General features: G+C 38.5%; 1 protein-coding gene and 1 pseudogene across 3 annotated transcripts in view; one reads left to right on the top strand and one right to left on the bottom strand.

Annotated features, from left to right (window-relative positions):
* SPON1 (spondin 1) overlaps positions 1 to 16176 on the top strand; it is a 784537-nt gene that overhangs the window by 173753 nt on the left and 594608 nt on the right. The gene's annotated exons all lie outside the window — the stretch shown is intronic.
* On the bottom strand, positions 4086 to 5075 carry LOC141517163 (small ribosomal subunit protein uS2 pseudogene; annotated as a pseudogene).

Here is a 16176-nt window from a genome sequence, read left to right as displayed (position 1 = left end):
GATGAAGTGATTCTATACAAAGAGAGAAACGGGCTCCTGAATATCTGCAAGAATATTACAGTGACATTGCACATCTTTTGAGAAATTTCAGAAGATTTTGAGAGAACAAACATAAACTTTTGAATAGTAAACAGATAACCTGCATCAAGCCACAGATGTGTGAAGAACTGATCTCAATATGTCTCTTGACTTCAAATGCTTGCAGTTCAAAGGCTGTCAAGAATAGACTTTTTAAAAAGATTTTTGCAAGGCAATGGGGTTAAGTGGCTTGCCCAAGGCCACACAGCTAGGTAATTATTGTCTGAGGCTAAATTTGAACTCAGGTCCTTCTGACTCCAGGGCTGGTGCTCTATCCACTGGGCCACCTAGCCGCCCAAGAATAGACATCTCTTGCTAGGACTGCTCTCTCTCTGGTTGAGCAGATTTTCATTTTGTTCCCATTTCCTCTGATGTATCCTTGGATCTTTCTAATCTATACAAAGTCCTCCAGTTTCTATTTACTACTTAGTTTGATAAAGAAGTACACTAGCTAATAATGGAAGTCTTTTGTATAAGTAGCATTGAGTGGGAGGGAGCAAATCTGGTCACAATAGATTATTTCCCTCCCCTTGAAAGTAAACAAACAAACTTGGTCCTGAGACTCCTGAGTACTGCACCTCTAGACTATCAATATTTGGAGTATAATGAATGACTACAGGTTCAACCTGATGCCCTTATTATCCTCCTTTTCTTAGAGGAAGGATCAAGTGCCCTTCCATGACCATTCTACTGTTTTCTACAAAAGTAAAAATGGAAAGGGGATGGAGCAGATTTCAGATTAAATGCCTATCCATGCTACATAGAAGCCCAACTAATTTTATATTAACCAGAAATCATATGGATTCTACCATTGCCCAACTTCCTCCTGAGAAAGAGGCCCATTGGAGATAGTATCGTCAGACTTCTTCCTGGCAGAATGAGATATTTCAGGAGGATCTGGATTTGAATTCAGAACTTCAGGAGTTCTGGCAAGCCTCTAAAGTCATCAACAGCCATTCATTGTCTATTATGTGTGAGTCACAAAAAAGGAGAACTTCTCAAGGTGCTCTTTGGGGAGGTAACAATCTAGGAAGCGAATGTGGTACAATAGAAAAAGCATGGGCTCTGGAGTCAGAAGCCCTGAGTTCAAATTTTACCTTTCTACAGTGACCATGGACAAGTCACTTAACATTCATTGGTTTTAATTTCCTCACCTGTAAAATCAGGGACTAAATAACCTCTAAGGCCCTTTCCTTCTCTAAATCTATGATTGAACGATCTATGTATTCACATAAATAGATGCAAATAAGTGCAAGCTAATTTGTTGGGGCAGGCATTAACAGACATTTCTCTTAGCCTCAGTTTCCTCATCTCCAAAATAGGAATAATAATAATAATAATAATAGCAACTATCTCAAAGACTTATTGTAAGGATCAAAAGAGATAATGTGTGTAAAATAAAGTGTTAAATGTAGGTAAACTCTGATAATTACAGGCATGAGACAGTGTTCACAATGATGAAAAGAAACTTACCTGGTGTCTGAGAACAAGCACATAACCAGTATGTGCCCATGTGATTCACACAGGAGGGTACTATACCTCGTGAGTGCTAGGAGGGACACAAAATAAATCAAAGGGGAAGTGTGCTTGACTCTTTGAATAATGCAGCAATTCCCAAGACAATTACAATCTGGTTGTCATAGTCACAGCCACGGAAGGTTTTATAAGGACAGTCATGTCTCCTACTTCACCAAGAGCTTCACCAAGGCCCCCTTGCCCCCAGATTCATCATGCAAAATAGACGCTCAGTCACTTACATCCATAATAGTGTTCAAAGTACTTTTGCATATATTATCCCACCTAAAGCTTACAATAATCCTGAAGGGGAGGCAGGTATCACTCACTATCAATCACCATTTCATAGAGCCATGGAAGGGCTGAGTGTCTCACCCAAGGTCAAATGGCTACTGAGTGGCAGAGCTGGCTACCAAGTGTCAGTTTGGCTTAGTAACCAGGCCAAACATACTCTTCCCTGGCACCATAGACCTTAGTGAGCTATTTTTTTTTATGGAAAAGAATGTGGACTTCATCCCATTGCTTGTGCACTTCAGTTTAGTTGAACAGAGCTTTCGATTCAAATGTGTAAGATAATAATTGCATTTAATGGATATTTGTTTTGGAGAAAGCAGGAAAGGAATGGAATGATGATGATAAAAGCTATTTTCTTGCGATGATGATTTAAGGTTAATGTCTAAACCTGCACTCTCCAGGTTTAAGATTTGAAATAATGACTACATTAGCAGTGAAATAATTTTACTGCAAATGGTAAGAATATAATTAAAAACTATCGATCTTTTACTAAAGTTGTAAAGTTATATCTTTCTTTCGTAACCAGTGTACTATGAAGACACCATGTATCATGAAATTTAAAGTAGGAGAAGACCTTAAATATCTGTTGCAGTTCCTCCTCCTTCCTTCCCCTTAGGGGGAAGGTAGTGGGGTTAAGTGACTTGCCCAAGATCATACAGCTAGGTAATTATTAAGCGTCTGAGTCTGGATTGGAACTCAAGTCCTCCTGACTCCAGGGCCGGTGCTCTATCCTCTGATGTCACACAGGGCAAGCGCTCACAAAAGGGTTAGAAGAAGCAAAATCAAGACCCCCTGAAGGACGCACTGAAGAACTTTAGAATTAATTGTATAGCTTGGGAGACACCAGCACAGGACTGCCGAGCATGGTGTGCCCTCATCCATTCATCAGGGTGCTACACTCTATGAGGAAGTCAGAATTGAAGCAGCTCAAAGGAAATGTGACATACATAACTTTTAGAGTACCCACCCAAGATGTTCACATGGATGAGTATTCCGAGTATTCTGAGTAGAGTATTCCAAGATAGTATTGGTCTGATCAGCCACAGGTTACACTGTAATTTGTTTTAAACATAGTGATTTTGTTTTGGTCTTCTTCGATAATGAAGGACAACAACCAAAAATCATAGGTACTGGAGTCAAAATTTAAAACCAGAGAACTTAGGTCATTTAACAGAAAAAAAAAACACTGTCTACCAAGTTAGAGGACCTAGGTTCAAATCCTCCCATTGACATTTTTGGTGAATCACTTAATTTCCCTGGGTCTCAGTCCTGTGACTCCAGTTTTCCTATTTGTGAAATAAGGGTGAAGGATTCCTGAGGCCCCTTTTAGATCTTTGATCTTCTCCCTCAAAAACCTTTGCTTATTTCACTAAATTGGGTCATTAGTAATCTTAAATTTCCTTATTCTCCTTGCTCATTTTTTTCACCAGAAGACTGTAGATAAGATTAATGATGAATGTGATGGAGGAGATGGTTGAATGAATAGGTATTGTGTGTCAACACATTTGTGAACATATGTCTACATAGACTAATTGAGCTTTCCATTCTTCTCTGAACAGTCAAGCTATGGCACTCGTCTTACCTTTTCTGACAGCGTTTGTGTGTGCCTGTGGTTGAAGGAGCTCATTAGACTACAAAAAATTCCCTTGTGCTCCATAAAAACCAATTAAAACTTAAGGACAAATTACCTTGTATATCAGTCCATCATTCTCCAGTTAGAATGTGCTGCTTTTATCATTTTAATATTTTTCAAAAGAAAGTGTCCCAGGAGGAAAATCAATGCTCAACAGATTTGTTTCCCTAGGACAGTAAGCTGCAATGGCCAACTTGGGAAAGGAATGCTTTTTTTATGCTGATATAAACTACTTTAGCTTCTGCAGTGTGTGTGTGTGTGTGTGTGTGTGTGTGTGTGTGTGTGTGTGTCTGTGTGTGTCTGTGTGTGTCTGTGTGTGTCTGTGTGTAGTCAGAGTGAAACCAATTCCTTGAAATGAGCCACTTTTACCTACAGATCAGGAGTCTCACTAGAGTCACTCATAGAAGGCAATTCTCACTGAATGTGACAATAAAAGGATTTACATATGAAAGCCAAATCTCACTGCATGCCTTGGATCCTTCCTCAGAGGCACTCCTTTCCCTAAGAATCTGTTTTCTCAAGAATGCATCCACTTAAGGATGGTCAGGATTGGTCAAGGGTCCCTTTAAGACCCCCCACACCAAAGCATCATTAAGTAGGGTTTTTTGTTTTTTTTACTTTTTTTGTTGTTGTTAAGAAACCAATGTTTATTTTCGGACCATTCTGTGGTAGTTCCTACCCATTCAGTGGCCTGAGCAGTAGGAGCTGCAGACCAGTCCTCAGTAGCCGGCTGAGCTCTCCAGTCTTCAGTAGGGAACTGCTGAATGGGCACAGATGGCACCTGGACGCCCTCAGACCAATCAGCCACCTCTGGCTGAGCAGCAGTGAATTCTGGGGCAGGTGCAGTCCATTCACCCTGAAATTCCTCCTTTGTCCCTGCCTTCTCAGCTGCGGCCTGCTCTTCCTTTTCAATCTCCTCTGGATCTCTGTAGAAGTAAAGATCAGGCATGACCTCCCATGGGTGCTCACGGGAGATTGTACCACGCATCCGCAGGACTTCTCGGGCCAGCATCCACCACATCAGACTCACTGAGTGAGCTCCCTTGTTGTTACATGGAATGGCAATGTCCACATAGCAAAGTGGGGAGTCTGTGTTGCACAGTGCAATGGTTGGAAGGTTAACATATGATGCTTCAGTCAAAGGCTGATGATCTGCACGAGGATCAGTGACCACCAAGAGGCGAGGCTCCCTGAAAGCTGCCTGGATCTGGTTAGTGAAGGTGCCCAGGGTGAAGCTTCCAGCAATAGGTGTGGTGCCAGTGGCAGCAGCAAATTTCAGAACAGCTCTCTGGCCAGTGTTCCTGGATGAAATGACACTAACATCAGCTGGATTTTCAACGGCAACAATGGCACGAGCTGCCAGCAGAAGCTTTTCCCAAGTTCTCTTCAAATTAATGTTATAGATGCCGTCACTCTTCCTTTTGTAGATATACTGTTCCATCTGGAAGTCCAAATTGGTGCCACCCAAATGGGTGCCTGCAGCGAGGAATTTGAGGACATCCTCCTCCTTCATCTGCAAGACATCCAGGGCTCCGGACATTGTGAAAGTTTCCCTTGAAAGTTACGACAGAAACCGTGAACAACGCTGTATGGACCCCTCTTCTGGGCAGCGCAGAAAGGGCTAAGTAGGGGTTTATAATTCTTTTTCATGATGAAATTTATGGATCATTTCTTGGGATAATATATTTAAATGCATAAAATAATACATACAAGGTTATAAAGGAACTCAATTATATTGAAATATGATTATCAAACTATTTTAAAGCAGGTTCATGGACCTCAGGTTAGGAAATTCTTGTTTTTAAGGACTATTGGCTTGATTATTCCTAAATAAATAAATGTACTTCATTTCTGAAGAAGACCATGACATCAGGGAGGTGATGCCATGACAAGTACATGAATTGCATTTGAGTGAGGGGATGCTATGCTGCCACCAGTGTCACTATCTTCTCCAGAGCCATCTAGGTCCAGTGGCCAGATATGAATCAGGATGACTGGAGATGGCCCTGGATGCGAGGCAATCAGGGTTATATGACTTGCCCAAGGTCACTAGCTAGTAAGAGTCAAGTGTCTGAGGCTGGATTTGAACTCCTGTCCTCCTGACGCCAAGGGATTGTTCCTAAATAAACAGAGAAAGTTTGATATATAAGGAAGAGCACTGGAATTGGTGTCAGAGACAAATGTGAATGTCAGTCCTGCCCATTAAGTCTCAATTTCCTCATCTGTAAAATGGAGATAATAAATTGAACTACCTACCTCTGAGTTTGTATCAAGATCAAATAAATCAAGATAACCCAAGGGTTTTGTCATTAATAAATTAATTAAATTTGTCATTAACAAATTAATTAAATAAATATTATCTATGATGTCCTTTGTAAGCTGAGCTTACAAATCTCTCCACTTAAATTCTCCTTCTATTCAGGCAGGAAGCTAACCCGGGCTTCTGGAAGTTATGCTAGTGGATTATAATCTCTGGCAAGTCCTATCAACATAAAAGGGTTTTGACTTCGAGTCTGTCAATAAACTGTTTCTGTTAAGTGAGGACCAGTTTAGGAAACTGTGGAGAAGCTCATCGCCAGGGGATTAGGCTTCAAAAGATAAGTTTTTTCCTGCCACAAAAACTCTGAAGGGACTCATTTTATACTAAGGAAATTGTGGTTCAATTTTACAAGTATACATTTTGTTGATAACTTTTGCTTTTATATTAACTAAATTTCTCCCTATACCCTTGTCCCACCCCATCCCCAGAGAGCCATCCCACAAACAAGAAAATATTTTAAAGGAAAAATGGAAAAAAAAGATTTAAAAACAATCTCATGGATCTCCCATTTCTGCAAATGACTGAGGGAAGGAGAGAAGAGATATCTGTATGGCCTCTACTTTTGAACCTTGTTTGGTATTTGATAAAGTTATAGCTTTTTAAAAATATTTAAGGTTATCTAAGTCTCATCTGATTACAAGTTGGTTTGCATTGCACTGTTATTGTGTTTGCCTGTTTGGGACCAATTATAGACTTTCAGGGTTCTAAATATGAAGCTTTTTTAACTAGCCTAGCTTGTTAACTCTGGGTTATATAGCTTAGCTGTTTGTAGTATTATGCTATTGACAATAACATCACGACTCCTAGTCCATTTGAGGAATCCAGCTGAATTTACTCAAGAGAAAAATCTATTCTATCAATATCATTTATCTCAAAGACATGTGCTGTGATCACAAAGGGAACAGTGAGGATATGGGATTGGCTAAACAGAAACTCATTTCATTTCTAGGTAAACCACTTTACCTCTCTGAGGCTCAGTTTCCTAACCTGTAAAATGAGATGATTGAATTCAATGATTTCTAAAGCCTTTCAGCTCTTATGATCTGTGATTCTTTATAACCACTCTTCTGGGCTATACATTGACTCCCTTGACCTCTTGCCTTTGTGGCTACCATATATTATATGCCATCGATTTCTATATAAATATCAGCCTACTTCACAGAATCATAGAACTTTTGGCTTTGGAAAGGAATGTATGATGCCTTCTTTCTAAAAGGGAAATATTTGAGCCTATTCTGCAAAATAGATAACTGCTTCCTTCCTTCCTTCGTTTCTCTCTCTCTCTCTCTCTCTCTCTCTCTCTCTCTCCTTTTTCTCCCTTTCCTTTTTCTTTTTTTCTTCTTTCTTTTCTTTCTTCTTTCTTTCCTTTTTTTTCTTTCCTTTCTTTCTCCCTTTTCTTTTTTCTTTCTTTTCTTTCTTCTTTCCTTCCTTTCTCCCTTTCTTTCCTTCTTTCTTTCTCTCTCTCTCTTTCTTTCTTTCTTTCTCTCTTTCTCTTTCTTTTCTTTCTTTCTCTCCCTTTCTTTTTCCCTTTTTCTTTCTCCTTCATTTCCAGTCTAACACATGCCTGAGAAGTCAATCAGGCACTGTGCTAAGTGTTGGATACAAAAAAAGGCAAAAGATAACCCCCTTCTCTCAAGAAGTTCACAATTTAATGGACCTCATGCAAACTGCTATGTACAAATAAGATATAAACAGAAGAAATTAGAAATAATGAACAGAAAGAAGGCATTAGAATTAAGGTAAGTGTGGAAAGGCTCCCTGTGGAAGATGAGATCTTAGTTGGGACTAGAAGGAAGCCAGGGAAGTCAGGAGGTAGAAATGAAGAGGGAGAGTACTACAAGAAGAGGAGAGAACTGAAAACTGGGAAATAGGGTTTTTTATTTGAGAATTTGCAAAGAAACCAGTATCATCTGGATGACAGAGTATATGGGAAAGAATAAGGTATCAGAAGACTGAAAAGGCAAAGAGGGAACAGGCTATGATGTTGGACTGTGAATGCCAAACAGAGGATTTTATATTTCATCCAGCTGGTTATAGTTGAACCTGCACTTTAGGAGGATCAGTTTGACAACTGATAAGAGGATGAAATGGAGAGGGGAGAAACCTATGGCAGGCAGACTACCCAATGAGCCATTACCATCATTCAAGAATGACATGATGAGATCCTGTTCCATGGGATAGCAGGGTCAAAGAAGGAAAGGGGGTGTATCTTATCTAACATCCAATGTTTACCGAAGCAGTCCATTCTACTAATTCTAATTGTTAGGAAGGTTTTCTGAGTATCTTCCTTTACCTTCATAGCTTCTACTCATTGCTCCTGGTTCTATTTTCTAGGGCCCATAGAACAACAAATCTAATTCTTATTCTTCTGGGTAGCCCTTCGAATATCTGCATAACTCACATGTTCTTCCCATGAGTCTTATCTGGGCTGAACATACTCACTTCCTTCAATCAATCCTCTCAAGGCATTGACTCAAGGCTCTTCCTTATTTTGTATTCAGCTTTTTTTTCAGTTCTTCTTAAAGAATGTTATCTATATCAGAACACAAATGCTCCAGATTTAATCTGAATAGGTTGGAGCATAGGACATGCCTCTTTATTCTTGGAAACTGGGCCCACAGGGTTGTTGTGGGGAAAATATCTTAGAGATCTGAAAACACTACAGAACTGTGGATAGTTATTATTATGATTATTGTTTTTTATCAACAGAATCAAAGTGATAAGTAAATTATGCATTTTCTTTTTTAAAAAACATTTTTATTTATTCAAGTCAATGGGGTTAAATGCTTTACCCAAGGTCACACAGCTAGGTCATTATTAAATGTCTGAGATCAAATTTGAACTCAGGTCCTCCTAACTCCAAGGCTGTGCTCTATTTACTACCCACCTAGCTGCCCCTTACTATGCATTTTCTAAAGAAAAGATTCTATAAATCAAAGCACAAATGATGTTGCTCACAATGGCCAGGTACAATGCAGATGTCTGGGGGCCTCTTGGGTTGTCAGTGGGCTAGGCATGCTATCATGTTAACTTTGTGAGCATGGTCATAGGATGCTATGTCTAGGGTTCTGCTCTTTCAAAGTACACTTACCCACTGTAATTAGAGGGTGGGCACTGCAGCAATCCCTAAACTTCCACCATCACAGTGTTTCTTTACTAGGGGTTCTTACCTTTTTAGATATAATGGACTTCTCTACAATCAGTTAAGAGCTATAGAACCTTTCTCAGAACAATGATTTTTAAAGCATAAAATAAAATACAAGAAATAGCAAAGGGATCTAATTATAATGAAATAATTATGGACTTTTTTCCTCATTGAAATTCATGGGGCCCTTTGAATGGAATTCAGAGAAGGGTTGGAATAGATAAACTCTAAGGTGCCTTCATACTCAAGACTCTATGACTCTATTCAAGGTAAGATTCCACTTTGGTAGACATTGGCAGCTCCATGCAAATTAAAACAGCTGAGTTATGCACCATTGAAACATTAGACTTATAATGGAAATGCCAGCGGCCCTAAGCTATAGCAGCACTATGGGTAGCTGCTATTGTAATATATCATTGCACCTCCAGTGTATAGAGCCATTTACTTAATGAATGGATAGAACTAAGTGTCTTCTTTCTAAAAGGGAAATATTTGAGCCTATTCTGCAAAATTCTCCTTCCTTCCTTCATTTGTTTCTTCTCTCTCTCTCTCTCTCTCTCTCTCTCTCTCTCTCTCTCTCTCTCTCTCTCTCTCTCTCTCCTTCCTTTCTCCCTTTCCTTATTTTTCTTCTTCCTTTCTTTCCCTTTTCTTTCTCTCTCTTTCCTTTCTTTCTCCCTTTCCTTTTTCTTTCTTTCTTCTTTACTTCCTTTCTCCATTTCTTTCTTTCTCTCTTTTTCTCTCCCTTTTTCTTTCCTATTTCTTTTTTCCTTTTTCTTTCTACTTCCTTCTCTCTCTCTCTCTCTCTCTCTCTCTCTCTCTCTCTCTGTCTCTCTCTCTCTCTCTCTCCTTTTTTTTTCTTTATTTTCTCATCTTTTAAAAAAGTTTTCCTTTAGGACCAATTCTCCCCCCTCCACCTGCCTTCCCCTCTCCTCTCCAATCGATTGCATTGAACTGTTTATGAGAGGGAGAAAAAGACTGGTTTTGAAGTCAGGGAGAGGCTTAGTGAGTGCAGAAGAGTAATGTGTAAAAACTCACGAAGGAGCTGCATGTCAGAAAGGGACAAGTGAAAGACCTTCTGTTTGGACAGCTGAAACTTCTCCCTCTGGTCTGTCATGTAATCCACAGAGCCCACACTGAATCCTAATGTGGGAGTAACTGGCACGGTCTCTTTGGAGAAGATTTGATAGAATAGCTTAGATATTCATACAACTCTGAGGAACCTTCCCACAGTCCCAATGCTCTCCTCCAGGAATTCTTCAGAAAGGTTTTGGCACCATTTAAAATTGCTCTTGGAATTTTCCCAGGATCCTTATGGCAGTTGTTGGGCTTAATGTACATGAATAAATGTGACTGGGAATGGGGGGGGGGCAGTCTTTAAATAGCGACATTTGCCATAAAACTCTGACATAATTTGAAGCCATTAAAAAATATCTGTTTCATGGGTCACCATGAAAAAGTTAACAAAAAAAGTTTCCCAAGAATAAGAACAGCATCTTTAAAGAGATGAAGAGAACCTTCCAAAGGAAATAATAAATATAGTAGATTTCTGCCATTGAAAATTCTTGTGTCTCCTAAACCACCCCCAAATTTTGGCACCTAAGACCTCAGGATACTTAGCATGTGGGTTTCCCTGGGGTGCCATCTTTGCTGAAGGTTTCCTATTTGTAAATCATGTTGCACATGATTAAACTTTCAGAGGGAGCCTGCTGGCCCCAAACTTCTGTGTGAGCATAGGTTGGACTAACTGGTGCTTTCCATCTTTAAATGGGATTCTATGATTTGAAACTGCAGTTAGTGATCATTTCCCCCAGAACCAAGCACTCCTATTATAGACATATAGGGGAAAAACTCACCCTTCAAAACCCCCATGGGTAGATGCAATCAGAATTTAAAGTTAAGAGATTCAGGGAGTTGATGGACAGAGATTGAAATTCTTTAACAAGTCACTTTGAGCTCTGCCTTGTGGTACTTTTTCCTGATGAAGAATAAGATAAAAAGTATTATAAAATGAAATTGCCACTGAAATGATGGAAGTCTTAGGGATAACAGAAAATACACCATGAAGCTTTGGTCTAATTCTGAATCAAATATGTGCACTGAGTTTCAGCATCAAAAAGAAGAGAGGGGAAAAAAAAGGAAAGGGGGTGGCTGGGTGGGTAGGGTGACTCAGAGACTGAATCCCTTAAGTGGGCTTTGAAATGATAGAATTAGAGAAGTTTTAAAAATGGAAAAAGCTCAATAGGTCATTGAGTTGGTCTCTGGGCAATACTTCTAAAAATTTGCTTGGCAGGATAATCCACAGCTGTGTGTTTAAAGAAGCAAGCAAGGAAGGAAGGGCACTTCAGATTAGATTGGTGAAGGTTTGGGAGGCCAGCAGGCAGCAACTTTAGAAACATTTTTTCTCTCAAAACTTTTCCAAATTTGTTTCCAAATGGATTTACTGAAACTGGCCCAAAGATGGTCCCTTGGAAATGTTTTATCATGCCTCCCTCTTTCTTTTTCTTTTACCTTTTTTCCCCCTCCTCTCCACCCCCCTCCCTCCCCTCCTTTCTAGGAAGAAGTTCATCACTTCTAATCTCATCACTATGCTGCACCTCAAGTCTTGATGGACATTATTTCCCTCAATTTCCTCTGCTTTTCTACCTAGTTTTAATTCCAGGATCATCTCCCCTGGATGACTCTCCCCCTCCTATTTCCCACCTCTTTTTGTGTCTCTCCCCACCAATTCCATTGTAAGTTCCTTGAGAGCAAGGACTGTTTCTTTTTATTAATTTTGTCCCTAATGCTTAGCTTAGCAGTTTAGACACATAACAGGCATCTAAATCATTTTGATTATTATAAATATCCAAATCAAATACAAAGGACCCATGAAGGAAGACTTTATCTGCATACAGAGAAAGAACTAAAACAAAGAAATATGTATAGAATGAATTTATACACAGACACATATACATATAGACACATATTTGTGTCTAGTGGTAGTCGTTTCTAGGGTGGGAGGGGAGAAATAAAAAAGGGGGAAAAGGAAGTTATGATGACTGTTATATATTTAAAAAGAATAACTAGTAGTATATTTGCAATTTCATACACAATCTTTTTTCTTCCATCCTATTATATTATGGAAATGCTTACTTTATTTCTTAAGTGCAGAATAAAATAAATAAAACAAAGAAAAAGAAAATAAATGTTTATTAGATTTATTGAGCATCTTCTATATACAAAGCTCTAAGAAAGATCCTGTTCTCAAAGAGCAATTAGTTAAGCAGATAAAGCATGTGTGTAGTATGTACTAATGTACTAATGGAACAAAGGACGGGCCAGGGATACATTGGAGCATGCACAGGACTGACTCCACATACTGGCTCTCTAATGGCCAATCTTCTATTACATTTCATATAGATCTAGATCTAGCTATAAATATATACATATGTGTGTATGTTTATATTTATATGCAGCATGATTTTTTCTGGTAGTAATGCATATATAAACATTACTGCGTATAATGGGGATGTTTGTCCTCCATTTTTTTTTTTAGTTTTTTGCAAAGCAAATGGGGTTAAGTGGCTTGCCCAAGGCCATACATCTAGGTAATTATTAAGTGTCTGAGACTGGATTTGAACCCAAGTACTCCTGACTCCAGGGCCCGTGCTTTATCCACTGCTCTACCTAGCGGCCCCTTGCCCTCCATTCTTGAAGAAGACCATGACATCAGAGGGATGGTGCCATGACAAACACATGAATTGGATCTGAGTGACTGGGTGCTAGGCTAAGTCACCAACCTCACTTTCTCTTCTAGGACCATCTGGGTCCGGTGGCCAAATAGGAATCAGGACTGTTTATCATATTTATAAGCATAGTTATTAATTATTATATATAGTTATTATAAAACAGTAATAAGTATATGTACTTAATAAGTAATATATAGAAGTATTTAGTTTATGTATAAATATATTATACATATACACAAACTGAATATATATGCATATTTATACACATATATACATGCATAAATATATATTCAGAGAATATGAATCCTTCAAGTGGATTTTGAAATGATAGAATTAGAGAAATTTTTAAAAATGGAATACATGTGTGTGTATGGCAAATATAGACATTTAGAAATACCCATATGCATTATATAACACATAGAGAATGCATACACATGTGCTCATAAATATACATAAATACACAAACATATGTATATACATATAAATACATATGCAACATATAATGTATATAATATATGTGAATATCTACACAGAGATATATAGTCTACATACATACATCCAATCTTGGTGTAATGGCTAGAGCTGGCTTTCCAAGATGGAAGATCTGTATTCAAACCCCATCTCTGACATATACCGGTTATGTGACCCTGGGCAAGTCATTTAACTTCTTAGCTGTCAGACAACTCAAAGAAGAGTTTGGCATCCAATATCTGAAGGACCTGGGGGTTCCCTTCATCAGTTAAATAACAAGTCTAATTTGTGTCTACCAAAGTACAGGGTGGAGTGTGATAAATGCCATAAGAAGGAAAAACAGATCTCCAGGACTTCAGAGTGAGGTAAAATCATTTTGGGTAAAGGAAGAAAGAAGGAAAACTTGGAAGCTGAGAGATCAGGGGACCACGCACTCAACTGAATACCTTAGGGAAACTTGTTAATTGCTTAGGAAGCCCTAAGTATGTCCACATGTATTGATATATGTTGATTCAATTCAACAAATAGTTAATGAGGACCTACTCTGTGCCACAGACTGTCAATATTCTAAAGTGTATATATCAAAACTTGGCATTTCCCTGGTTATAATCATTTAAAGTTAAAATCTGCAACTTTAATAAAATAGCCTCATACCTTCTTAGAACTCCTTTCAAAAGGTCAGTATCTGAGAGGTAAGTGAAGAGGCCAGAGCAATTTAAGGAGAATTAAGCAACTGAGATCTATAAGTTATGTATCACAGAGTCTCAGAGGCCATCTAGCATGTTTAATGAGTTAATGGATCCATCCTGCTGAATTAATTAACTTTTAATTGGTTCTACTGTAGAGCTGCATTGAAGTGTTTTGTTGAAAGGAATACATGTGAAAGCTGAAATTTTCTCAGGAAAGATTTCAACCTAATCCAACGTAAACCCATAAGCATTTATTAAGTCTTTATCTTATGCAAAATGTGTTGGTGACACAAAGGCAAAATGAAAAACAATTCTGGACCCCAGGGAGCTTATATTTGAAAATTTATCAAAGGAATGAAACCTGAATTGAGTCTTGAAGGAAGTGAGGGATTCTTTGGGGTGGAATTGATGGAGTGGCTTTCAAAGATGGGGGACAACCTTGGCAATGCCAAGACAAAAGAAGCAGGAGATAGAATGCTGGGTGCAGGAAAGAACAAACAGGCTGAACTGGCTGAATATGCTCCAGATGGACTCTGATCTACCTCATTCCATGATCATACCACTGTCTTGCCTTGACAGTCTTCCTCCTGGCCTGTCTTTGATGATTCAGTTCCACAAGGATTTTCCTTTTCTAATTTACAGGGAAATAGAGACCTCTTATTTTGGTACCTTGTGACATCAGAGTTGTAGAGAACTTCAGATGAGGAAATTCACTGATTGAAGATCTGCATCTCTTCTGTAACTCTTCAGAATATGGCTTAGGACAGTCACTGAAAGGTTAATTGACTTACCTAAATTCACAGAACAACGGTATGTCAAAGGTAGGATTTAAGCCATAATCATCTTGACTCCAAGGCCAGCTCTCTATCCACTAAAACACACTGTCTGTCATACTTCATAATCTACTATTTTGTCTTGTTAAACATTTCTTAAGAATTAGTCTTTTCTCCCAAGCTCAGGGGCTCATAGCCTTTCTTTGAGTCATGAACCCCTTTGGCAATCTGGAGAAACCTAAGTCATGCTTCTCAGAAAAATATTTTAAAATGCAATCTCTCTCTCTCTCTCTCTCTCTCTCTCTCTCTCTCTCTCTCTCTCTCTCGCTGTGTGTGTATGTGTGTATATCTCTGTCTCTCTCTCTCTCACACATGAAAAAGAAAACCAAATATATCAAAATACAATTATCAAACTGTATTTTAAGTTTATGGAATTCAGGTTAAGGATTCCTGTTTTAGCTTCGGAAGAGTAAGAACTATGTCTTATATTTATAAGACATCTATTTCCTACATTGGATATAGAATAGATGGTAATAAATAACAATCAACCAAAGCACAAGTTTTTATTATATGTCAGACACTATACTAGGTGGTGAGGACACAAGGACAAAGAATAAAACAATCCTTCCTCACAAGGATCTTATGTTTTTATGTGTAAAACAAAAAGTATATTTATAAATATACACATTATAAGTATAAAGTGAATAGTCTAACTATATAGAAAGTAAGTAAATATAAGCTAGTTTAATAAAGGTGTTACTTTTAGTTGTTGGGTGAATAGGAAAACTTCCTGAAGAAGATGATGATGCTTGAACTTTGTCCTAAAGCAGGAACAGGGAAGTCTGACCCAAAGCCTATGATCTGGTGCCGTGGTATCCATTGGTGAGACTCAAAATTCAATAAATGTAGCAGGGGTTTTTTAAGGTTTTTGCAAGGCAATCAGGTTAAGTGACTTGCCCAAAGTAATTATTAAGCATCTGAGGTTGGATTTGAACTCAGATCCTCCTGATTCCAGGGTCCATGCTCTATTCATTGTGCCACCTAGCTGCCCAATGTAGCAGTTTTTAAGGGGTAAATAAATTAAATGTTTGATCAATATAGCAGATAAATGAAGTTATAAATATCCAAATGGCCCTTGGCAGGAACAAAGTCCCCAACTCCTGTCCTAAAGAAACAAAGGAATTAAGAAAAGACATGTAGGATGACTAGTGCAAAAGCAGAGGTGGGGATGAAGAGTCTTGCAGAATAAATGCATGAATGAATGAAGAAAAAAAACAAAGAATTTTATCTTGTTCTTGTTTATAAAAGCTTCTACTGGCAGATTACATACTAGTCAATCACTAGAGAAAAATGTGTGAATGAGAATGGTTCTAGGATTTTTATAATAGATCCCCCCCCCCCACTTCTAGGCAACAGTTTTTATATGGCAGATTCTAACTTACAGTATTTTTAGTTATGGATAAAAACCATATCAGATTCTGAGAAGGAGATCAGGGTGACCATTCCTGCTTATCTTTATTATACAGGGTT

The sequence above is a fragment of the Macrotis lagotis genome, chromosome 3 (assembly GCF_037893015.1).
Source record: "Macrotis lagotis isolate mMagLag1 chromosome 3, bilby.v1.9.chrom.fasta, whole genome shotgun sequence".
Lineage (NCBI taxonomy): Eukaryota > Metazoa > Chordata > Mammalia > Peramelemorphia > Peramelidae > Macrotis > Macrotis lagotis.
The sequence above is the reverse complement of the archived record's forward strand: the minus strand, read 5'-3'. Positions and strand labels throughout refer to the sequence as shown.